This window comes from Amblyomma mixtum, chromosome 8 (assembly GCF_055824585.1).
Source record: "Amblyomma mixtum isolate Tamu chromosome 8, ASM5582458v1, whole genome shotgun sequence".
Classification (NCBI taxonomy): Eukaryota; Metazoa; Arthropoda; class Arachnida; order Ixodida; family Ixodidae; genus Amblyomma; species Amblyomma mixtum.
Genome location: NC_143019.1, coordinates 90,298,862 through 90,325,709, shown reverse-complemented (window position 1 = coordinate 90,325,709; position 26,848 = coordinate 90,298,862). Strand labels below are relative to the sequence as shown.

General features: G+C 45.4%; 1 non-coding gene across 1 annotated transcript; it reads right to left on the bottom strand.

Moving 5' to 3' along the window:
• Window positions 1–4,012: 4,012 nt before the first annotated feature.
• Window positions 4,013–4,084, bottom strand: TRNAR-UCU (transfer RNA arginine (anticodon UCU)). Its single transcript has one exon. It is a non-coding gene; the product is annotated as a tRNA-Arg (tRNA).
• Window positions 4,085–26,848: the final 22,764 nt, after the last annotated feature.

Here is a 26,848-nt window from a genome sequence, read left to right as displayed (position 1 = left end):
TTGTACTTTGTATAAGTGCCCCCTTCTAGGCGCCAATAAAGAGGGGGGTAAGGGATGACCTTGAGTATCTATTCACGCCCACAGTCGTCGAGGGAGGTCAAAATTGTCGTCGCCGCGACATGTTCCCGAAGAACACAGGCGCCATGGCTACCTGTTCCGCAAAAGTGAAAAAAGGACAGGGCAGGCACGAACTTTGTGGCAGAGGCGACAAGTGGCAGTTTTGAGAATGTGAATAGCGGTTTCGGCGCGTTACACTGTGATTCATTGCATGATTGAACTGGGAGATTGGAGCGGGGTTACAGCATGTGGGACGTTGGTTCACCTCATAAGTAGTACAATTCCAAATTATTCACGCTTATTTCACTCTTTCCTTAATTTTCCCTTCCCCAAGCTGTGCACAGAGGAGAGCCTCGTGCTCCTTTATCGGGCATAGGCGCTTTCATAGTGGCGTGTTTACTGCGCTTGACTGTGACTGTGTCCTTGACTGTGTGACTGTGACTTTGGTTTTCTCTTGTTTCGTTTTGATTGTGTTGTTATTTTTCTTATTTTCTTTCTGGCTGGTACTCGGCGCTATGTTTAGACTGTTATTGTGACCATGACTTTGCAGTGACTTCGGTTAACTCTTTTTTATTATTATTATTTATTCCGTGGACTCCACGTTGTACTCTGGCTGTCTGCCTGCGACTAATCTTTATTGTAATGAGCCTTTTGTTTTCTCTTCTTTTGAGTTTTTTTTTACTCCTGTGTTTTTGGCTTAAACTTTTTTTTCTTCTTTGGAACATTTAGTTCTTTATCATTTATCTTGAATTGGCGTTAGCCCTGGAAGAGCTTTGCTGGTCCAGGCATCCTTTCTCTGTCTTTTGCGTTTTTTTTCTTTTCTGAGAGGACCAATAAAGGATAAAAGGACTGGATCATGATACATGCTCGCGTGGTCTGAACCGGTTAACAACGCTAACGCCTACTATGCTGCAAGAATCACTTGAGCGCCTATAATTTTTAAGGCGCCTGCATTATAACGCCTATTTAGGGAAAGCTGCCCGACGTTCTTTGAATTCTATTGAATTTCGTTTATTTCACCATATACATGGTAGGAACTATTGGAAAGAATCTGCTCGAGGCAGCTTGACGGGGCCCAGAAGAGCACAGCAAGGTAGGTTTGCGTGATTATGCATACACCACGAAAAAAAACAAATATACAAAGAAACTGGCACATTCATAGATGAGGAGAAGCAATATACAGCAAATAGCTGTGCATGTAATTAGTATTGGAACAGTGCAATCAGTGATCAGGAAGCGTAATGTCGTAGGATGTTCAGTATACATTACAGATGCAGAAGAGACACCGCTTGAAATTTCAATATTTAAAGCAGAATTTTAATATCCCGCTATACGTAATCTAATGTGGTGCATACATAAAAGCATATTGTATGTATAAGTGAAAGTAAAGAGGGATAATTAGCTAAAACGTGATTAATTAAAAAGGAACAATAAAATGAAACCCATGAAAATAAAAATATTTTCCAAGTAAGCATTATTCGAGGCAGTGTTCAAATGTTTATGTCACAATGTGTTTAGAAATTGCTGCGCCAACTCCTTTATTGTAGACTGAAATATCTACCCTCTTTGCTTCAAAAACAGCAGGTTTTTTCTTCTCAACTATATAACTGAGCCTTTATGACACCCTTAAAGATCAAAAGGTATCAAAACCTGATGTCAAGTGTTCGCCTTATTTACACAGATTCAGAGCTTAAGGCCTGCTGTAAGAGCTTCGCTACGCGGCTTAGAAGAGAACCACCGTTTCCCGATTACTTTTGGCAAAAACTGTACGTGTTTAGAACTGAAGGGGGATTATGTTTTAGTGACTCAAGTTTGTAATTTGTTCAAAAGCACGGAATTTACCAGTTATTAATGCTTCCAGTAAATTCGATATGTACATGGCAGTGTAGTCGCAATTGGAAAATCGTTAAATGGGCTGTTTGAACAATAATTCGTTCGTAGATTTCTAAAGTCGTACATAGATGGGGATTATTTTCCAGTTTGCAAGCAAGTAACCAGCGTGTGAGAGGTACGGCTGATATTTCTTGTACCGGATAATTTTTCTTTACTGCAAGAATTTTATGCTTGTTAGTACTTGTTGTGGTGCCGCAGACAACATTGCATTAGGCCTGCGAAAACCACCTACTAGAGTTGGTAAGTGACAAATTGAAGAGAGGGAAATTCCCTTGGTACATTTCGGGTTCTGTGGATGCGCAACTTGTGATTGGTCGCTACATGAACAACTAGGTATGGATAGGACCATGGAAGCTGCAGTGGTAGCAAAAAAAGTGAGCAAAGAAGGGGAGTGGTGTTGGAAGAGTAGGACGCATGCGCTGGATGCCACTTTTCTGTTTAAGTGGTTTGTATGCGAGCTTCTCTTGGCGGTTTCAATTTGCTGTGCGGTGCTTGTGAGTGCGTCTCATGGAAAGAACTTTAACATTTGTCTGTCAGAGCATCAATACGTGCCGTGTGCACGGTGAGACAAACAGCAAAGGGAACGAAGCGACGATGCAAATCTGCCGCTCCAATCATTTTCATCCCCCGGATATTTATTCCTCGGATACCTTTTTGTGCAGATACCGCTCCTGGTGTAGAACCAGGTTCAGTGTGGCATCAATGGGCCCGCGGGTAACTTGCAGAACACGTGACTCAGATCATATGTTCAATGCTTTGCCTAGGAATGTGGAGCAATACCGAACAATCCACGTTAACATCTAGCACGAAATGGTTGCGAAACGGCCATCTTAAAAGATTGTGAGATGTGCCTTTTTATGCCGGGGGCCATGAAAGTCTAATGCTATGCATGCGCTTCGGATGAGTAGAAATATATCTGCTTGAGTAGAAATATTGGATTAGCCCTTCTCCCTAACTAAACAATAGCGTTCGTTGGATGTGTGCTTATTTCTGGATTTCCACAGCTGAGAACAAAATTCCCAATAACAAATGCAAAAACATCTAGAAGCCTGCATTAATATTGGCTGACTCTACTGCTAAGAATCGCATAAAAAGTCGTTTGTTACACAGGGTTCAAAACAATCCGTACAGTCTGGACAATACACCGGCTCCACTGTTAAGATAGAGAAGTAAAAATGAAAAGGAACAACTCGAATTCGTATATACGCGGCAGCTTGCTTTGGAAAATATTTTTCCAGGTATTTGAACCCACAATCCTTGGAAACAATTAGACGCACTGTACTGGAAAAAGCTTCAGAAAAACGCATAACGCGGATGAGATCACTCTTCCCGACAGTCAAGACCTTTATGCCTATTAAAGGTTATGTAGCATCAGTGTCAAATGAAATGGGAACTGGACAATTGAAATATAACAAGAAAAACAAAAATATCAGCTGTAGAATAGGAAACATGGAAAAGGTCCGTAGTAACAACCGCACTGCAAGCGTCGAGCTATAGAAACAAGTACAAGTTGGAATACATAATGAACGCGCGCAAATGAAAAAAAAAGACGTAGGAAGGAAACAAACTCGATAGAGCGCGGTTTATTTCCCTGCGTGTCTCTCTTCATATGCGCAGTTCCATTATGGATTCTAGTCGAACTAGCACCTAGTCAGCCTTTCCCTGTTAGAAATAAGTATCAAATACATTAGCCTGAGGGCATCCTGCAATAAACATGTTTACTTTCGCTATTTGTGCTTCATTTTTTTGATGCTGGCATTGCGTACGGTAGTGAACCAAAAATTAGATATTTTATTTTTCGCTTCGTTATTATTTACTGCGCTAGGACCTACGTATGAGGAACGTAGGAAGAAATGAACTGAATTTTAACATCGTAGAAAAGAATATATATCAAATTATTGGTCTGTTGGTTTATTGGGGTTTAACGTGCCAAAACAACTCAGGCTATGAGAGACGCCGTGGTGAAGGGCTCCGGAAATTTTGACCACCTGGGGTTCTTTAACGTGCACTGACATCGCACAGTACACAGGCCTCTAGAATTTCACCTGCATCGAAATTCAGCCGCCGCAGGCGGGATCGAACCCGCCTCTTTCGGGTCAGAAGCCGAGCGCTCTAACCACTGAGCCACCGCGGCGGGGCATATATATCAAAATATTAAAGCACAGTTAATTCCCAAAAGAACAGCACATTTGAAATATTAAGAAGAGGAACAAAATTATCAGCTCCAGGCACGGGCAATAATGTCATGTTTTGCGACAAACGAAGGCTTCGGATTCAAAAATTGTACTTCACAGAACCGAAATAATGTCCCTGCTTCGCACCGAAGGCCTTTGCGTTGACAAATTCTTCAGCGGTACGACGCTTCGAGCCCAGCAATCTGAACTTCATTTAAAAACATCTTCAATGTATGTTTCAATTCGAACTTGCTTAACGTGGTAAACACAATTTAAACACAGGAACTTTTTCCACGGTCAGGGCGTGCCCAGTCGATGCACAGCGAGTTTCCTTCTCCCATGAGCAGCGCGCGCCTCTCCAGGCATCATCTACTTCGGAATCCTTATCACCAGACGGCTTCCGTTCACTGTCACTCGTAATTCCTCTGCGAATTATCTCGTGCGAAGAAGGCAGGGGATACCGGCCCGTTCGTGGAAGTCGGGTCCGCATGTAGGGCTCCGCTGTTCCGCCGTGCGGACCGCTGCTGAATTGGCTGACGCCTTTTCCCGAGGCGCGCGCACTGGTGCTGGTTCCCTCTTCTGCAATTGGTAACAGGACCTTTCCGACCATTACATACGAAATTCTCTGGAACAGCGGCAGATACTGTTTGTATCTCCCTCACATGCCACGCTCGCATACACACGCAGCTCTCCTGCCTGTCCTGTCAGCTGGCTTTAGCACTTGGCCGTCTTCCGAGCGTCCGTCTCCCAGCCGCCACAACAATGCTCGCCGTTCTGCGCGGTCTTTCGTCAGAACACAGGACCCCTGTCGATTGAAGCGCATGGCAAATACCCTTTTTCGGTTTGAGCTTTGGTACAACATTATACTGAAAACAAAGAAAGACGGGAGAGAAAGGAGAAATAAATAAAAACTAATTTGCTCTATTTCTATTCCCGACATCTTGTTAGAATGCTAGAAACTGAATTTTTTTAAAGAAACGAAATAAATATGATTATCCGAAAGCACATTTCTGGAAAAACAGCACGAAAATGTTGGTATTACTCCCTATTTATATTTTCCTTTGGCCATGCATAAGATTTGCGGCTACATTTCACACGCAGTATGGTCTTAAGTTTATTGGTATTGACTATTTATTGATTTTCTGCAGACGTTTCCTGAAGTATTGCAAGATGGAAAGCTGTGCCCTTACTAATGCTGTCGCTGACCAAGGTAGATAAAATTGGCCATTATCATCATCATATTTGCGGCCGATGCCCAAAGCAGACATTGCAATCTTCAACAATTGTCAAGGTATTCGCTGTATTTCTAGTTTATAATGTAAAACTGAATTTAAAATATGCATTACCGAAATTAAAGGGGCCGCGAAACACTGCTTGAAGGGATGCCGGCTATACTTCAGGTGAATTCTTTGTCACACAAATGCTGACTCAAGAAGAATTGCAGGAATCGGTGCATAGGAACGGCAATTATTCAATGAAGGAATTTCAAAATACAAGCAAACAAAATGCTGCCCTCAACTCTATTTTGGCGGGCTTCCCATTCCCATTTCGCTCACCCAATGGTGACGTTGGGAGGGGACCAATCAAAACCACCTCCCTGAGCACCTCGCGAAAGTTTACACATCATGGTTGCCTGTTCGCTGTAACTCAATCTTGCCAAGGCTGGCAGCGTCGTTTTCATGGTTTCAACAACCATGTGAACGCCCAGCTCGTCCAGCGATGCTTCATCGTCACTTCGATGCCGCAGAAGAGAACATTAGTCAATAGCCTTCGCTGACTTATCCAAACTCGAACGTGAGATACTTTTTAGCAATAGCGCGTGCCAGTGAAGTGGTGCATCGCTTAACCGCTGCACCACTGCGCTGGTAGTGGTATGAGGACTCTCCGCCATCTATGAATGTTAAATAGAGAATGACCAATTTTGCATATATATATATATATATATGGGCTGAGCTCCGAATGGTGTACGGTTCGGAGGCCAATGCGAACGAAGTTACACGAACGCACAGAACACCATAAACAAACACAAACGCGCTAAAGAACACAGCAGAAGTGCTTATGAATGCTTTAGAAGCATTCATAAGCCCGTTAATTTTCTTTTCATAAAGATAATTTTCAGGACTGGTGAAATATAAAGCCAAATTTTGTGGGAGTCATGAAGTTATAGTTTATGAGAAAGAGAGAAAGGTGGTCATGCATGATTTTTTTATTTTTTTATAAAACCTTGGTAAAACTGTTATAGGGTGATAGTGCTTTAAAATGTTTGCAACACCTTTCTTGATTGCAGGAACCATATTGCCATGGTTGCAAACTGCGTGCATTCCATGCTATTAGGGCATGGTATATTGTTTTGGAGGTCTCATAGCGGGGCAACTCTTTGTGTATTCTTTTGTGCCACTGCATTTCACGCATACTCAGGGAGCCAGCAGTCATCGAAACCAAGAAAAACATAGCAGAACGATTTCCATTTGTGCTGTTAACTGAGGAGAACGTAGTGAAAATTATTTTTTAAGTTGTATAAAAAACCCACATGCTGCCAATGGGATCCAAACCCATGAGCTAGCAAGTCGCGGGCAAACCTTTACCAATTGACCTATGGCGGTAGTTCTCCAACCTTCTATTTTGGGGGATATTTATGTTCTGAATAACGTAAGCTTGAGAGTGTTCCCCTCAAACGCATGTCATGATGAGCCCCTCATTTCTGTACCCTTCACTGCACTATAGTCTAAAAGGACTTGAGTACGGAAAGTACTGCTGTCATAGGCAGCAGAATAAGGCTGTCATACAGGAGCTGCTCTCACCTTTCAATCGTGTTCAAGGTGATACTCGTGGTATATACAGGACAATGTACGCCCACCGCTACAGACATTGGTAGCGCTGCTGAACGCTTTCAAGGTTATATTACAGGCAACATAAATACCACCGATAGTTGGAGAATGGTGAGCCACCGCCATAGCTTAGTTTTACTGCATCATCCCTTATAGTGGCCATGCGCCGCATTTGGGCGCTGTGTGTTTGTCTGAAGCTGGTTTCTTGGCAGGCTGCTCACCTGCCCACCGCCTAGCGTGCAACCTGCCAAACGTGCCAGGCCGCAGCTGGTTAATCGTGAGAGGCTCATCGGGAAGAGAAACCTGGGTGGCAGTCCAACCGAAGAAGTCCCACCGAAGAAGTCCCACCGAAGAAGTCCCACCGATTGCAAAACCTGCTAGAGCACTTGCCCTGCACCACTGCGCTCCTGCTCACCTGCCACCGGGAGGCTTATTTGCTAAGGTGTAGCCGGTGGTAACCTGGCGAGAACCTGGGGTGCTAGTTAGGTGGCAGCACCCTTTTCCACACCAAGCTAAGCGGAATGAGAAGTAGCGGTTAGGAGTAGAACATGATTCTCAGTTATGCTTCCACGGGAGCTAAGTAGAAGTTGGAGTGGTGGTAGCCTGGTACAACTTAGTAGATCGTAACACCAACCATGCCAGCGCACATATCCCCGTTTGGCGCGTTTACCAAAATGGACTGAAATTTCTATACAGTATAGTACTTGGAATGCGGTGTTTGAGCTCGTATTTTACTGCCGGCGCGTAGTTTTTTCTATTGCATTCTTCTGTATCATATTGACCATAAAAATGATTATACTACTAATTTTTCCTCTTTACGTTATTTGGTTTCAACACCGTTGGCATCCTTACGCATGTCACAGCGAGCCCCTAGTTTCACTACACTTGTTGCTGTTTATCAGTTGTTTTCATCAAATAATCCTTCTATTATCATTCGCATCGTCCCACTTTGTATCAGTCCTGCTTCCTCTTTATAAGGCTGCGAGAAAGTTAAAGCGTTCTTAGTTTAGTGAAGCGATTCTGGTGGCAGCAACACTTTATAATCCCTTGTCCTCAAGACACAGCCTCTACAGCCGCTACGCTATCACCACCCGGTGATACTGAAAAGCTATCGTTCTCCTACAATATATTTAGAAACATATGCGTGCCAATTTAGCGGCTCCATTCGGGCAGCGGATGAACTCTCATATTTCACGCCGAAATATCATGATCTCATTTATGCGGTACGAGGCTCCTAAAGCTGCTGTCTGTAAAATGCTATCTCGCAGACGGGCTTGTGGGTTTCCTTCGTGAAATAAGAAACAAAAACGAAACAGAAGGTGCTGCGCCCTATATACATCCGATTTAGATCTCTGAAGCGGCAAAGCGAGAAGCTTCCCTCTCCGCAAGAGCCCGAGCCTCCGGCTGTCTCTTTCTAGCTCGGGTCTTCAATCCTAGGACCAGCGCGTGTATCTCTTCAGCGGTGAGTCTCAATTCCTATGCTCGGTGCCAATGAAGCTAGAGTATAAGTCCTCATTATAGCCCTGTTCAATATAGTTAATATAGTGTCCAGTTTTGAGGTCCAAGTTGCCGCCGTAAATCAATAAGACTGTGGGGACAATTATATTGCAAAGCATGCTGTCCAAATGGATACCTCAGATTTCAGAGTTTGCTCTAGAACGTCACGTCGAAATATGCTTCACAATACAAAGGATGTTTTTGGATTGCTTGGGGTATACTCGTGCGCAAAATCTTCGAGAAGCCAAATTTGCAGTGATTCTGTCTTTCCTGCTGCTGTCAAGTTCGATATCTTGCGGCACAGGATGTGTGAATAAATATCCACTTTGCGGGACGGGCTGCCTGAGTGTGGTTGGGATGAAATCAATGCACGGTTGATTTTTCAAGGACGAACACAATATATACATAAAGCTCCAAGCGCTGACTGGAGCCATAATAAGTGTCTGGCCGACAATTTTCCAAAATAAAGCGGGAAAGCCTTCGCGCATGTACGTGCATGCACGCAGCAAATAAAAAGCACAAACGCCGGGGACGGGCAACAAAATCTGTCGTTATCCCTTAAAATGTCGGAACTTTCTACAGCCGGCTGACAAGAAGACTGACAAGGTTCCGATGCGCGAACTCTTCTCGGTGTGATAATAAACGTGTCTGGCAGCTCTGCGATTTGCATTTCGAGAGCATTTTGATTTCCTTAAATCGAATCTTGCCTGACAGGCCGTGTCATACAGTTACAGTGGGCTTGTAAATTTATGATTAGTGAGCTCTCCGCGAGCAGCACAGCTAATCAGACCAATATTGGAAATAAATCGGCAAATGCCGGTCCTGCAAAGGAATACAATGAGTCCTGCCTTTCCAATATTGGGGTGATTTTCTGCGCTCTTTGGGCCTAACCATCTCTCGTGTTTTCCTGGCACGGTCTTGGACTTCCCCGGTTAGTCAGGCTGGCATGCACTGTGCCACTAATCAGATATATCTCGGACCATACCCGTGGTTCACCGACCGTAAGACTCTTCACGCTTTTTGCCGCAGCTGGCAACCGTTCACTTTAAGGTACATCCTTACTAGTGAACCTTTAGAGACGAAAGTAAATGACCCCTCTATTCTAATTTTTGAATGCTACTGCACTGCATTCTGGTGCTGCTTGACGGCGCACTGAGTGTACCATGAGTGGACACCAGACACCGTAAGTGCACACTAGGCAGTACAAGCACACAGACCGCTCGGTTCGGAACATAGACGGGAGGTGATTTGCGTCTGTATCCGACTATACATGAGAAGGAAGCAATCGCCGAGATCTCACGCTCCTTTTTTATTCCGCACACTAGCCATAAAGGGTATTTTGGATTCGCTTTGTACTCTACGAAATCATGCAAGCTGTTTTCATTCAGAAACCGGAGAAGCCTCCTGCTTTTATTGCTGTCGGTCAGCCACTTGAAGAAATCCTCCTTCTTTGTCCCCGTTTCTCCCGCTTACTGTAAAATCATTGTTCTTGAAGTCCCTGTCCCTGCGCCAGTCCACACTTGGTGGCTAACATACACCTTTGCAACCGGTGTGGAACACCTCGGGCAGGTGGCTGGTCTTGTGTCTTCATGAGACCCCATCGGCACGTGACCGACGGAGAAAGGACCACCCCAGCCCCTATCCTTCTCAGTGATACATCATCCTGTCTAGGCAAGTAATGAGCGAGAGGAAAGTGCGGAATGATGGCACGTTTAGTTTTCCTTGAAGAGGATGTTAAGATTGGGAGAGCGGTGTGGGCATCAAAAGACAGGCTATTGAGGAATGCATTCATGTTTGGAACTTGGTACGTAAGACTGTCTGTTTTTCCGTGCTCAGATTTTTAAGCATCATTTTGTGCCCAGTGTATATAGATGCGTATCTTTGCTTTCCTGTTGAGTGCATGGTTCTCCTGAGTTACACATAGTGTCTTTGTCACTCATTTCTATTGTTTTATGGCGGCTAAAGAGTCTGTATAGATATTGGCTTCTGTTCTGATTCAGTTTTCTTTGAGATATGGAGTAGTCCCAGGTGCTGTCGCTAAAGGCAATATTTGTTGCTTGACAAAGGCATTTATACGCTGTCCGAAAAGAAAAGTAAATCAAGAAGGAAAGAAAACAGCAGCAGAAAAAGTAGCAATTTCATTAAAAATAGGAGAGAAAAACACCATGAACAGCAACTGAGAACGCAGTGACTTACAAAGTAATTCCAAACAAACAAAACGAAAGCCCTTTTCGAACCCTTTTAAGGTAATTAAAACAACACATATGAGGGTGTCATGCAGATAATCTTAAAAAAAAACAGTTGTTGTTAAAAGTAAAATAATTTTTAAAACTCACGATATACTGACACGTTGCAGCTTCTCTAGCACACTCTGGTGATTTTTTAATATTGTACGTATTTGATAATTCAAAGCCTGTGTTTCGTAGTTAGTGCGTAATTGTGGTACAAAAATTGTTTCATGTCTTTAGTTGGATGAAGTTTCTTTCGTGGCGAAAGTCTTGCTAAAGTGTTCTTTGGCAGTCTGTCTAAGACGAAATTCTTCGAGGGATAATTTATGTAAGCAAAGGTGGTCTATACCAAGTATTCCAAGGTTATTAAAAAAGCCGTAGTGTGCGCAAGGAAATCGAAGTTACAAAAGGATCTTTCCGATCTTTTTTGCAGCATAAAAAGTGACTCGAGGTCACTTACAGTCTATTAGACTTTCATGTAGACTCTATATTATTTTTGGCCTTCACATCATTGCGGATTGCTGAAATTTCCATCCCAAGGTGGTTCGAGTGTTCTGATACGTATTCATGATGCAGTACACTTAGCTTTCTCAGTGCCGGGCTAGTGGCTACTGTTCTACAGCCCTTTTCTCTAATTGATGCGTCCATATAAGCAATACATGTTAATGGGCTTAAGTAAAACAGAGGTCGAGCTCGCTGCTCCTCTTTGCTACTATGTTTAGTTGCCTTGTTCATGGTAATAGTTGGGAATTTCTATGGTGGAGAATCAGCCATTGTAGGTGTTTCCACTGTTGCCACCTTGTACAAGAACGCTATGCGCATAAAGTACTTTCGCTTATGATTTCTTGTTTCCTCTCGCTGATCAATTTTTTAATCATGTGTATTCAGCTGTGCAAATTCCTCGAGAATCGGGATGGTTGTAAGTTTTGGTACGGCCTTGATGGTGCGTATTGCGTTCCTTTATTTTTTCCAAATCTGACGATTGTTGTCTCGTCAGCGGTTGTAACTGGGCATGGTTTAGCATCGTGGGCTGAAACTCCGATTAGGCGTCGCGGTGGCTCAGTGGTTATGGCGCTTGGCTGCTCAATCGAAAGTCGCTGGTTCGATCCCGGCCGTAGCGGTCGAATTACAATGGAGGCGAAATTCAAGAGGCCTGTATACTGTTTGATGTCAGTGCACGTTAAAGACCGCCAGGTGATCGAAATTTCCGGAGCCGTCCACTACGGCGACCCTCATAGCCTGAGTCGCTTTGCGACGTTAAACCCCCAGAAACCATGAAACACCGATTGTACAAGCCGCCTTGTCATCTCCGTTTGGGCTGCTCCTCCTGCTCTAGACGAAATGTGATCAAGTTTATTGAAGTCCCTGCTGTTTTTTTCATCATGTGGAGGCATTGTGTTTCTTTTCCAGATTTAAAAATGTCTAGGCCAAGGATTGTCAACTAGTGTACCTCTTGTAATGCTTGATTTCGAATCTATGGCGCGACACTTTTAGTTGCCAATTGCTTTTTGCCATTCTTGTTTGCAACATGAATCTTGCAGCCTGCAAAATTACTCAGGCATTGCTGCGAGTACATGGTCAGATAGCTCTGAAAATAACATTACGCTGAAACCTGAGAAAGTGTGGGTAGAGCTCTGGGCAATACTTTTGACTGCGCGGAATAGAAACCGAAAAAAAATATTTCTTCGCTCAAGGCAGGCACTTGCAATCCTATTGTTTAGGTCTAAAAGCTGCATTATCCTGTTTTCAGGTTGTGCGAACTTCAATGACTCGCACATTCTGTGCTGTCTAAGCATTAAAAAACTGCGCTAATATATCGTCATACTAAACATTATACAGTATGTTCAAAATACCAGCAAATAAATGACGTTCCTGCAGTGCTGATGACAATCTCGTCTTCAATGAGCCCATCCACAATGCTTCCAACTATTGCAAGCAAGATGTACGCTGAACTGGTGTGAAGCACGACGTGACAAATGATGTAACAGGACACGAAAGGGAGTTCTGGAACTGAAGAAAGCCGAGCATGTGTAAAACTCTAAAAGTGAGATAAGTATTTAAGCAACCCTCCCGCAGTATTTTAGAGAATGATGCGATTCGCTCTATGCATTCTCACATAGCAAAAAAACCTGTTATATTAACAATAAAATAAATCCTGGATGCTCATTGTTCACGTAGCGCCCGCATCGTGATGTGGATCATGTGTTCGACCTTCAAAAATAACACTAATCTGTTTATATTACAGTTACGAATAGCCTCTGTGCGGTTCTTGTTATGCGAAGGGCTGTCGTAAAATTCTACAAAGCAGCCCTTCCAAAGAGAGCAATTCTTCTATCAGGTTAAATTGGTGAATGCCAAACGTGGCCTTGTGGCATCTTATGCGGGCATGACATGTCGCCATGCGAGACCCGCGTTAAAAGATTCCGAAACTGGAATGACCGCAGATAAATAGTAGGCAAGGCAATAGGGAACGTCTGCGAAAAATGATTTTACGTTAAAGAGACCAATGTGGGTTGTTCTTGTGCGCTATCACTTTCTGTACAAAGTCTTACGGTTAGAGCTAAGCGAATGTCCGGTCTCGTTCATCGCAATTCGTCATATTTAAAATGAGGGTGTTCTAAATATATTTATGGGCTATTTTGAAGCACTATGCTCGAACTGGGGAAGAGGCATTGAAATGTTTCGTAAAGTAACGAAAGTAAAATAGTTGTGGCAGTGAAAGGAACAACTTTATATTTTTATAAACTAAACAAAACTTCCGCGAGCAGAGTTACTCAAATGGCTTCCGCCGAGTGACGGAATTCCCATGAACGCATATAAAAACCTTGCAGCAGTTGCTGCAGTTGTGATGTTATGCCAAGCTGTGTGCTATGCGCCTGTATGCCTCCATAAATGTGAAAGGAGTTTTTACGGCGAATTTTTGTTAGGCGCATATAGTGAAGAATACATATATTTTAACTAAAAACAACAAATTGGCATATTTTGAAGCACAGGGGCGCTATGCTGGAAGGCCCGAGTTTGCTGAAACTCGGAATCTTCCCGAGCTCTGGCGACGCCCTCAGATGAGTGAATTAATGGTAGCAGGACAAAATCCCACCCTCGTCACGCCTCAAACTTCATTGGGTTATCTGGATATATTCCGTGCTTTATCATCACATCGGCGCCACCTCATCGGCTTCTTGGGCGGTCTACAAAGAACGGGTCACGTGAGCCAACCGCCGGTGCACTTTTCATTTGTCTGTCGCTCCACCAAGTGCACTGCGTGTGCAATTAGACAAACGAGGTTTGTTGAATTTTATAATGTACTTAATACACCTTTATAAACATTTTATAGTGTGCAAGATTTGGATTTAAAGCGCTTTGGAGTGATTTATGCATTATTAAATTTTGCTTTGTACCACGAGGGAACGCTACCAACACCCGTCATCAGCTGACCGCCAATGGCGACGAGGTACATGTGCAACGCTGTGAAGGCTACGGAAGTAGTCCGCAAAAAAAAAATAAAGAGAGGTGTATCACTCCGCGCTGTTCTGTGGCCGTGTGGTCTAACGCGTCGCTCTGGAGAGTCGACAGGCAATGGGAGCGCGTGGGTTCAAATCCCGCATGGTGAAACTTTTTTTATCTCACATTTTTTTTTCATCGCAAGTTGAATTTCGCGTGACTTGAATGAGAAAACTCGTGTTTTTCAGAATCGCTTGTATATTATGCCGTGTTTTGAAATGGACTGCATGCGTCTGTTCATTACATGCATACCGCGTTAATGTGAGCTGTCCGAAATTCGTTGTCAATGAGCTCGCACCGGCTTTTGGTCAGCAGTGGCGGTTATCTTCCCGATTTTGCAGCATTGTGACTATACTTTTTAGATGCAAGTGAGAGCTTTGTGCGAAAGATGACATCCATTCGTCGGATTTAATTAATTAGCACAGTGGTGAGCGCTCTTCAGTGGCCCGATTAAAAAGTGGCCATCTGCAACTTTCGATTTCGCCGTTGCCGAGGAGCCCACTTTTATGCGTTGCATATTGCAATCACTCAGTTCAGCCCTTGGGCGCGGCCGGGCAGCCACCATTGACCTTGAGCGCAACCACGTGACGTGACGTCACGACAGGCGGAGGAAAAGCTGGGCCCCAACTCGCGCGGTCGCGCGCGGCCGCAGCCACCACCTGACTCCCGCTCCTCCCGCTAGGGGTGCTGCGCCGGCGCGTGACGTCTTGCCGAGAAAATCGAGTGCCGCCAAGCAATAGCTCGCCCTCAAAAAAAAAAAAAAGACCGCGCAGTATGCAACGCATTCTTGGCTTAACCAAGCTAAGCCTGGGCATCTTTTATTTTTTTTTTTTTGTGGGTCTCTCTTAAGGTACCTGGCATGTTATGAATTGTTCTGTGGAACCGGTTAGCGGCTGATCCAGTCTTCGCCAAAAAGAGTCTGGGACCGACTTTGGAACTGTGCTGTAGAGTAGCCCAAAGGGCCTGGCGAGAACAATTATTTTTTACTGATTGCAATGTTCAATGCATAATGTGCCTTCCTCGTGAAATAGTTGGCCTTCACCATGTCGGGGCTGGACTTCGAAGGGGCCTTTACGCCAATTTATGTCCCGTGGATGCATCCCACGACGTCTGTGATGCCGCCGCGCAGAAGGAAACGCTCCTCAACATACGCACGCTCGGCCGCAGTCGTGGACAAAGCGAGCCACCGCTTCTGCACAGCCGCGTCGATAAGCGCGTCGGAGACGTCCCTCACACAGCGGCTCACAGTGCTTTATTGGCGTCCAATAAAGCGGGCTGCGCCGACGCTCCCCTGGAAGCTCCCGGTCGCGAAGAACCGGAGGGCGCAGAGGACTTGCTCTTCGACCGAAAGCGAATGAAGCCCGGTACGCACTCTCCGCAGGCGTGGGTCGTCGCCTAACTATTTACACAACCATCGTACCGATTTTTTGGAGAGGCGAAAATGTCGCTGGAATTCGTCGTCGGCCAAGGCAGTAAACGGGTCCAGCCGGCCGTACTGACATTTGCCGTCAGAGGAAGCGATTACCCAGGTTTGCTGCTGCTGCCGCCATGACAGTCCCGAGATGAATTCGGGGCACTTCACCGTTCACGAGTTTAGCTCCGAGTTCACCTGTCAATCAAAACCATTGGTCACGCCCCCGGCGTGCCGTACATAAATTATAGGCGTACGCACTATGGGTGGGCCACTCCCAACATCCCTGCCGGCTACAGGTATGCTGCGCGGCTGTCCTGATTTCTGACCGACATCGACGATGTTGACCATCGAAATATAACAGGCAAAACAGACGTCATCGCTGATAAATCTAAGCACCTCTGCGAAGGACACGCAACGTGGCGAAAGCCGCCGATTTCTTCGCTCGCATACCAAGATTGCAAAACACTATAGCCTGTTGTAACAACGTAAGACGCAGCACAACGCTGACGGCGCGTCACACCTGCTTGCAAGGCGTCAAACACGGAGCACGACGACGAAACGGTGCTTGGAGCACGTCCTACTCCAACAACATCGCATCACAGGTGTTTGGCTTGGCCGTCCTTTCATCGGTGATAAAGCTCAGCATCAATGTGTCAAACACCTCTGGGATCGACAAACGATCGCTGCTCCAGACCCAGTGCAATAAAGTGTTTGTAATTTCCAGCACGCAAGCACTGCGTACTTCACAACAGTAACACCTTTCTCTGTTATAAGTACGATTCCATTATTACAAACAGGATCCCTCACCTGCCCGAATGATATTAATGCGATGTCGCTGAAGTATACAACGGCGATCGACGTTAGTACCAAATCAGTCCGCAAAACTTTGAAGTGCGCGACGTTAACAAATACTACGCAGATACGCGCGCCACCCCCTTCACAGCTTTTAGTCAGCGTCTGATGACATAGGATGTGTTGTGTCGCTGGGTAGCACGCTCTTCGCATCCGCAGTGCACTAAAGAGGCGTCACACGCAACAGGCATACGTAATGAATCATTGAATACAGCCAAACAGCAATTTTTTTTCTCACACCGCATCACAGCCGCTCGCACGGCCCATTTCTACCGCTGAGATTTGCCAAGAGCGTACTAAAAGCAATGGTTAGCCATAGCGGGGTGCGGCAGCGGCCGTAGCAGCGGAGAGCTCCACCTGAGGTCACTGCAGAGAGCAGCAGTGACGCGGGGGTGCAGTGAAGTTCAGTTTTTTGCTTTTGTTTATAATGCAAGCCAGAAGATGCATGACGGTTATATTTTGATATACGACACAATAAATATATTATCGCAATGGCCGAAAAATAAGACAGAGTCAGCGTGTAGTAGTTGCCCAGTCTTTCCAGTCGAAGGCAGCGCTACCGGAGGAGTGTCAGCGCAGGAGCTCTCTCGTTTTCGACACGGTGGGCTGCCGCTCTAGTTCGTATGCAAACCACACTGCAAGCAATGGCCTCACTATCGCCTCTAGCGGCAGAAAGTGTCAAATCTTTGTTAATTTCCTAAAGCTACGCTTTTCAACAACGCTTCATTGGATTCACATTTTAAACTACATTTGGAAATGAACAAAATGTTCATAATATTATCTGTTGCCTTTTAACGTATTCGAGAGAAGAGAAAGGGTTGATACAAGAGTGTACCTAGTGCGCACTGTTCGTCTTCGGAAATGGAGAGACAGATAGGGCCTGAAAGAGAAGACATGCCTTATGCACGCCTTTGACCCGCCCGAAAAGGCGTGTCAAACAGCTGGCGGCGAGTGTGCAGATAGATAGCAGAGAAGTCACGATTTCGCGATTGCTGATATGGCGCTGATAACTTCAGGTAGCGCTGCGGCCTGGTATTGCGCAGTGTATTGTGTTTGAAGTGTGAAACAGGCGCGCAGGGTGCGCTTGTATCGCCTTTACGTGACTTTATCTCTACATTTTATTGTCCGCTGCCTGCGCACGTTCCGCGCTATCTTCGTTCACTGACTGCCGTCATCGCAAACTCGGATGAAACTCGGGCGAGCGCCAAACTCGGGCCTTCCGGCATAGCGCCCCAGGAAACGAGTTATTAGGTCCCTGTGAGCTTTAGGCTGATTTATAGAAAGAAACTGATTCGGAGGGTGTTATTGCTACAGAATTCTTGGACACAATGTACTGTGGAGCGTAGTGAGAGCATCTTTGACTACCATTAGCAGTTATACTGCAGAAAATGTGCTTTCCTTAAGAACGATGTCACAGATATACACGAATTATATTGTTCGTATTGTACGAGTGGGTTAATATTATTAAACTACCAACGACTCTTCGCTGGAGCTGGAATATTTTCTGAAACAAAATATCTCCGGACGGTTACAAGTTTGGAGCGCAGACGATCTAGTTTTATTGGCTTATGACCAATAAGAAATAGAGATATACTAGAGGTTTTATCCAAGAGAAAACCACTAGGACACTTAAGTGTTGCTCTAGAGGTTTGATCATCCGCCTCGTATTCGATAGGCGCTTCCAGGTGCGCGAGGTTCAGTACTGGTGAGCAGGAGGTGCATTTTACCGCGGGGTGCCCGAGTGCACATGTTTGCCACTGGTTGCTTGCCGGACAGCTTGCGAACATCGACGCCAAGGGCGCAAAACTGAGTAAAACCTGGGGACAGGTAACGCTTCAGCCACCAAAACCACAGTAGGAGCACATCGGTTAGGCATAGGTAGGGGATACATATATAACATTGGCTGCCTGGAGGTGGTTTTAGCGGACGGTGCTCACTGTTTGTCTGTGCCGGGAGCGCTGCCGCCACTAGATTTTTTTTTTAGGAACGAGCTAAGACCCAACGCTGGAAAAAAAGAACACGCCAAATAAACGGTCTGTCTTTATTCGGGTGAAGAATTGGCAGCAGTAGCAGAACCGTCGCTCTATTCCCATTGCGATAGACTTTACTTTCACGGTGTCAAAGTCAGGCTACCTTGAATTACTTAAGCATCGGTGGATTATTGTTCCCATCGGCTATCATGTGAACACGGCAATGTTCCTAACTAATTGACATTCGTGTTTTTTATACTACGGTGGCCTTATTGAGATTTACGTAGGCGCAGATGCACTGTTACTATATGAAACGACTGGAAGTTCTGTTCTGACACAATAAAAACTACCGCCAGTAGGAATCTACATTATCCCCTCATTCGGTAGTTTATTTTAAATAACGGAGTGGGTTCTGAATCGTACCCACGTCATCCTACCTCTCAGGAAACCGCATGGTGGGCAGACAGGAGTGCGGGACTTTTTTCGTGATTTTCAAAGTCGATGGAAAATTAAATCTTGTCCGGGCTGAAACGTGAGAGCAATGCACGAATACATCTGAATACACTGGATTAAAACCGTTTCAACATTACCTTTCTGGACAGCTTAAATTAGCCCTGTCAACTGGAAGCCATCGTCGTTAGTTTAGTTTCTGAAGAATCGCCTCCAGTTGGCTGTGTTGTTTGCGTAGACTCAAGGTAGGTAAGAAATCTACTCAAGATCAAAGTGTCTGATACAGCTGCCCACCTTCACCTACTATCTGTGTTGCTCTTTTGAGGTATCTGTTCAGGACTGATCGTTCCCGTAATGGGAACTTAGCTGCCACTGCTATCTCTGAAAAATTCTTCCTCAGCAAGACTCAGAGCATCACAAGACTGGCTATTATTGATGGTACTGCACTAAGTGCATTGTATTCATTGAAATAAGCAATATGCAAATGTGTCTTTCAGTATAATAGGAGCACCTCACTCACGGCTTCACAGGCTTCCAGGACCCAGTGATCACGTCACTATGGCTCCGTCCTCCTCTGTGTTGGTTCTCGTCATCCTTGCCTTCGTATCCGTGGCAGCCACGGCACAGCCAGTGTACAAGAAATGTCCACAGCTGTTGTTTGAACTGGCGAACATGGCCCTCAGCCTCATACAACCTCGAGGAAACCACGCCTACAGAGCGATGCAAGTGATCAAGGCTTACAGCCAGGTACGCCAAACCCACCCAGCCTTGCATTTTTCTTATCACGTACTCTTTTCAGACATGTTACTGTATGATTGCTAGTTAACTTGCCTTTCTAGGAGTGCTGAAGCAATGTTAACGTTGCGCTCAGGCTAGTGGTAACAGGCAATTTTGAGAGAGAGCATAAGCTGCTGTCGTTAAAAAATGTTATCACCAGAAACGTAACGCAAACGAGCATGGTTTTTTAGATTGCAAATCAGTTGTGCTCTCCAAAGTGCTTTCAACTGCACCAATTCTACGGGCAGAAACAAGGTACAACTTTCTAAAGGAATTTAAACAAAAAATGGTAGTGTTTTAACGTAGATAACCGAATAGATGTTCGAAAGCATGTGTCTAGCCTGATTACTTCCTGGTTTTCTTTGCTTTTTCGCCGGAATGTTTGGCGGCGATATTAGACTCAGGTTAAGCTCTGATCGAAGTTCAGCTGGTGTGAGCTGCTCGCGCCACAGATGGATGTTTTTGAAGACGACGACGTGGAATGCACAGCGCGGGAGTGCGTTGCAGTTTAACACGAGGCGTTATCGGCTCCGGCGATAGCATGGTGAAGATGCTTGATATGCTTCCGCGGCATGGACTGTGTGCCGTCCAAGTACCTTGGCATACCATTAAGCATGTACAGGAACTGTCAAAACTATTGAAAAGATCGCTTATTAGCACTACAGCGCTAAGCTAAGACGTTTGTCCCGCATGACCCATCAATATTCGGCAGGGCAACTGCCTCCGACCTGTTTCTAGCCACAAAAATTTGTTACGTTTTGCAGCTTATTCACTGCGCGAGGTTTTTTTATTCATCACTTTCGCAGATTTTTTTTTAAATCTTCTCTTGGATTCTTCCGTGCAACCGATGCGACGTTATTACCTTTTCGGATGTATTAAGAGAGGGTGGTCTAGGTTTAGTTCTTCTTTATGTGAGGCAGATTGTTGCTTGATTTATGTTTTTCTTGACACTTACCACCTAATACATAGAGACCTTTTGCAGACAAATTAAGTTATAACTTTGCCTTTCACATATTGTGTCCTCTAACTTCACTTAGCCTCCATGTTTATGCGCGTTTAAACATGAGGTACTTATTGCTGTGCGTTTTCTCACAGTCCGTTTTTCAACACAGTTCTTATTTTCAGTGGTGCGATGTAAGTGCAAGTTAAAGAACTCCAGGTGGTCGCAAATTCCGCAGCGCTTCTCTACGGCGTTACTCATAGCCTGAGTCGCTTTGGGACGTTATACCCCTATAAACCTAAACCTCTTATCTTCAGTGTCGCGAAAACACTTGTAAAAATATTTGATTTTGATGCTTTTCACTACCGCGTTCCCCTATAGCACTTACAGGTCGATGTGTTTTTGATTGCCAGGACATGGTGTCCTTAGTGGGAACGAAAAATGTTACTTTCACCTTGCACTAAGACTTTCTTTAAGAAGTTACCACCAGAAACATTGCCGATGAAGAGTTGGCTTCAGAAAAAAGGCATTTTCGTGTCATCTATGAACTGCCGCCTCAGAGATATTGCTGAAACTATTGAACATTGCTCGACCAATTGTAAGGATGCAATGCGGTTCTGTGATGTCTTGAAACGGACCTCGAAAAAGCGTATTTGAGTTACCAAACCATTCGAAACCTCACCTGAGTGCAATCCATTAGTTATCCATCTGGCAAATGTTTTCTGATTGGACCACAGAGCTCACGAAAAACTAGAAAGATGGACTGGAAGTGTGAACCAGCTGTTTTGACGAAATCTCATTTCTGGTAAACTACTGCTCAACAGAGAGAAGTGTGTGAACAGACGGACTTTGAGCCAGAGTCGCACTCTTCATGTAGTACTCACCTTTACCTCTCGTCTAGTGCGGTGTTTCTCTGTGTTTTTGATATGGCTTTTATGGCGCTCCCTAAAAACTTTGTGAACAGTTCATGTAAAGATAACATATTTTCCGGGCAATAAATTCCTTGCTTAAAATAATGCGGCGATAGCATAGCTGCCATGCTGCTAGCGAAGCTGACCAGTTCGCGCCACCGTGGCCTCGATTCCCAGCGACGGCAGTATTTTATATATATATTTATTTAATGGCTGGGTCAAGGCTTCAGCAGCTAATTGTTTTGTTAGCTTTGGCCGTGAAGGAAAGCTTCCGCTCTAAAAACCTCCCCCTTGTCTAGCGACGTCTTGCTCTCCACACCGATCCGGCAACCCCACTCGCATGGGCAACTCAGAAACCAGGGATTCATGCCCTGATTTAACACTTATCAGGAATATTCGGCACGCCGGCTGGCTTAATACTCAAGACACTCTTGGCAATGGCCACTGTATAATTAATACGACCATTAACACACGGCCCCTTAAACGCCGCACAACACAAGCACACCATCCCGATTGGACTAAGTTTCACTAGACACTTCCCTCTGTCAACATTGTTTGCTCGGGATGTCAAGAGTGGGTAACCTCTCTAATGACAACTCTCCGCACAAGCGAACAATGCATAAAGCTCACCGACTGCACCCACGCAGTTGATAACTATCTTCTCCATCTTTTGGAAGCCCGCCGCAGTCTTACCAAATGATTGAAAAAGCAGAAACACGAAAAGAAAGTCAGACAATGCGTTTTTAAACTCGACAAGAAGGCTCTGCCGACTATGCCGCTCAGTTAGCAGACACTAACTGGATGGATCGATGTAATACTGCTGCGCGCCAGATGTTTGGTCGCAGCACCTGGCGTCTGTTTTATGCACTTATTCACCCCACTCGGACACGTGCCGAAAGTGCGCGGCACCTTCAACGTGCCATTCATAACTTTCCCGGTACTACAACACAACTGGCCCGAACACTCTGTGATGGATACCTCTGTACAACGGAGGACCCTCGCCTTTCCCAATGCTCATACGCAGGTGAAACAAATCTGGAGCTAGACGCCCCTTTTACGCTCACTGATTTGAAGGAGGCCCGATCCAAAATGAAACGCGGCACTGTACCGGACTGGGACAAGGTTACCATCAAATTTGAACCTTCCAGATGCAGCCTACCATACCCTTCTTGAATTCACCACCCGAATCTGGCTTGGAGAGATTCTTCTCCTCCAGGATTTGAAAACAGCCTTAGTAACGTTTATTCCTAAGGATGACAGGCCAATTGATGTGGAGAACCTGCGCCCTATCTCCCTCACATCTTGTGTCGACGAATTGGTGGAGACTATGGTGCGAGACAGGCTGTCCTCTTACTTCGTAACATATTACGCTTTCGCGGACACTATGTTTGGTTTCGACCACAGAAATCTGCACAAAAAATACTTCTAAAGCTCCCTCATGACATACTCGAGCCCAAATAACTTCCTCACAACGACAAGGCAGTCCTGGCCTTGGATTTCAATGCAGCCTATGATAATGCCAAACATGAAGTCATACTCAATCACCTCCAAGGCGCCAACTTGAATGAAGCCCTTGATAAGGTCAAACATGAAGTCATGCTCAACCACGTCCAAGACACCAACTGTGGTCAGAATATTTACCGATACATCTGGCAATTTCTCATCGGTCCACAGGCCTACATCTGAATTCAAGATGTCGGACACGGACCCTATACCATCGGATCCCGGGGTACATCACCGGATGCGGTGTTATCTCCCCTTCTCTTCAACCTTGCAATGAAAGACCTTCCCGCAAAATTAAGCTCCGTTACCAGCATCTGACATGCCCTATATGCGGATGGCGTCTCTATCGGGGAACCAAAGTCAATGTTGGACAGATGGAGACCTGCCTATAACAGGCAGCGGAGGTAGTGGACGCTTGCGCAGCATTCTGTGGTCTCCAATTTGCTCCAACCAAATTAGAGTTTGTCCACATTCGTCCACCACCTTGGGACGACACTTCAATTCACCTCACGCTCCCTTCGGGTCCTTTTACAGACGCCTAAGGAGAACCGCATCTCCCGCCTCTTTATTCATCAACAAAGCAGACCGGACACAACACTCGCGAAACTCCGCATATACGGTGACCAGCTGGGCTGTATGGTTCGCCTGGTCTCCAATAAGCGTGGGGGGTTACGAAACAAAGATGCCTTGGGGCTGGCACATGCCTTCGTAACGAGTAGAATTCTCTACTCAAGCCCCTAGCTTCGAATTCCCAAGCACGACGAGGATCAACTTGAGGTCATACACTGCAAAGTCTGCAAAAGAGCTCTTGATGTTCCTACACCACATACAACCAGCGTTTCTTAGACCTGGGATTGATCAACACCTGCCGGGAACTTCGAGACGCCCATCTCCTGAGCCAGTACACGCACCTATCACAAACACTATCCGGATGCCGAATTCTTGACCGACTCCATACCCAACACATCATCAGATTTCAGGAAAGGGTACGAGCACCAGAACCCTGCAGACGCGCCCTCAGGGTTCGACCCATTCCCCGTAGTATGTCACACTCTGATCATAATGGCCGTCGCCGAGCGCGTACGGAAGCACTGGAGCTACATTATGGTCTTCCACAGCAAGTGTACTACGTGTACATTGTCAATAACCACTGTGAGGGGTGGTTCACCGCGGCAGTGGTCCACAACACCAACACAGTGGCAGGACTCAGCAAAACACATGCGTAGGAAATCGCGATTGCGCTGGCCCTCTCCCTCACACAAGTGAAACACATCATTACCGACTCGAGGGAGGCCTGCCGGAATTATTCAGGAGAATGGTCGATGGGAGCGCGTGTAGACCTTGAGTGTCAGCGCCAGACAGCGTCGTAGCTCGTTGAAAGTCGATCTATTTCCAAAATCTCGAGAGACCAGACTGTTCCCTGAATTGACAGAACTCGATAGTTCAGTGGAATAACAGCATCATCCGTATAGAGGGATATACACTGAGTCACCCTATCTCGAAGGGTACTGGTAAAGGTTGTGGCTATGGATCGACCTAGGTCTTAATTGAGAGCAGACTCCACCTTTTGTAGTATAAGAGTGACTATGATTCAATCGCGTGTTGTCTTTCCTTTGATCTCTTCCTAATGGTTGGTATATTCGAGGGAGACGAGTAAGTATTGCCTGTTTACAGATGGGAACAAGCGCAGGAGTTTTTCTGTTGCGTTGGTCTTCTCTGAAGTCAGAGATTATAGCGTGATTTGCCAATAAAATCATCCTGTTGTGTCGTGGCGATTACAGCTCTAACGTACCTTTTGCTCAAGGTTATTTTTTTTTCTGTTATGGATTTACAGTTTGATTACAGCATGACCTTTTGGATCACATTCAATATCGAATGCGTATCGACTGACTCGGATCTCTGCCTTCCAGGAATGGTAAGCATTGTACTTAATTTCTTGCGTTTGTAGGTGCAGCAACTACCTCAGCCATACATGCGACAACGCTTCAATCTGCTGTCTTAATTACGCAAAGTAGAGCCAGGCATACCCTAATTTACTCCGTGAATTGTGCAATTAATTTATTAAGCGAGCTAAATACATTGCTGAGAAGCAGAAAAAAACGGAACCTGTGTTACCCCTTCAAAACACACTGCGTTAAAACCGACCTTGTCGTTCCGATGAATATTTTTTGCGTTTCGTTTTTCTCCGTTCTCTTTTCCTTCTCATCTGGCCGCCATGTTAAGTGAAATGTCTTGACAGAGCTAAGTGGGGGCCAGAAGCTAGGTTGAGCGGCGACATCACCTCGCAGTGTGCTCTATTTTCTATGAAAATCCTCTTTTAAAGACCACAACATTTACTTAAGGTGGTTCGCCAGCATTCGACACGCGCGAATAATGACACATATGCAAACTGGGTACAACAGAGGGGTGTACTTTCAGTGAAAACTGTCCAGCAGCACAGCATTACCCCAACCTCTGCGGAGTAGACAGAGCACGGCCGCGCATTGATGTCCGCCTTCTAGGCAGACGCCATCCGAAAGATAACCGTTTTCACTGAAGCCACGTACGCCACAAAAACTGGCAAGAAACAGCCGCAATTTAGTGTCCGCTCCACGGGGCTCCGAGCTTCGCTGCCAGACACGGCGGGTACTGCTTTAGGTCGCCCTTGTGTATGTGTTGAGGCACCCATACTCATCCGAGAGTTTCAGAGAAAACAAGTTCTCACCGGCGCTGTGGACAACAGGCCTACCTCGAAGAGTTAGGCACAAAATACTGTCCATGTGGAGGGGTGTCGCCATCTGTTGTGAACGCAAGAAATCGTCGACGTTTTATTTCTACCAAGTAGCGAGCACGTGTATAAAATTGAGTGTTATTGATAGCCTCAACGTACGTCATAGTGTCACCCCCCCATCCTTTCTTCCTGCGCCCTTACCTGTTTCATTTCAATTCTCCAGTCTGCCTGCTATCTCTTTATTTCCGCTGCCCCAGCTCAGGTGCTTCCCATAGCGACTGGCAGAAGCCGGACCTAGCAAAAATCTTTTCCTTGCTTCTTATTATTACTTTGACTAAACCACCACTAGTACTACTACTCATTCATAAGAAAGCATCGTTCTCAGTTAACATGTGCCCTGGGAGGAAAAAAAAATGTCGGAAAGCACGAGAACACAGGGTGTACTACTTTATTGTCAACAACGGCCAGGGGCAAAACGATGCAAACAAGTTGATTTCTCTGCAATTCATGCGTGCTTTTCAACCACGTGGCCGCGTTTGGCCAATAAAAGCACGAGCGGCTCTGGGAAAACAAACGTGCAACTCTATGTACTCATTGAGTAACTGTACATTCTCGTCGAGCGCTGTATCACTTATGTCAAAAACAAACGCTAGTCCACATCTGATTGTCCTTGCGCAGGTATGAAGGCAGAGCTACATAAAGAGCTCTCTAAAAAGCTATGTTTCTCTGGAGGGATATGGAAGAGACGTTTGTTCTGAAGTGGATTTCGTTATGCTGCAGCTGATGCTGCTGATGTAAATATGTATAGCGTTTCGTCTCTGACTGCGCAGAGGAGACTAAAAAACACCTTTTCTCTAGTATATGATAGTGAAGATATGTGTGCGAAAATATATACTGAAAGTGTACATTCGTTAAGCCTACATTGCTTATTGAAACGAATAATAACATTCGAAACCTGGCAGGCTGATAGTTTGAGAAAATAGGGTTAATTGGAAAGACATGGGAGAAGCCTTTGCCCTTCAGTGGGCGTAGTCAGGACGATGATGATGACGAATTTTTCAGCATGAGTCAACACCTAGTTCTGTGTTGGCGGCTTATTGGGCCCTGTCAAGCTGTCTACAACAGTTTTTGCTCGTAACGTTA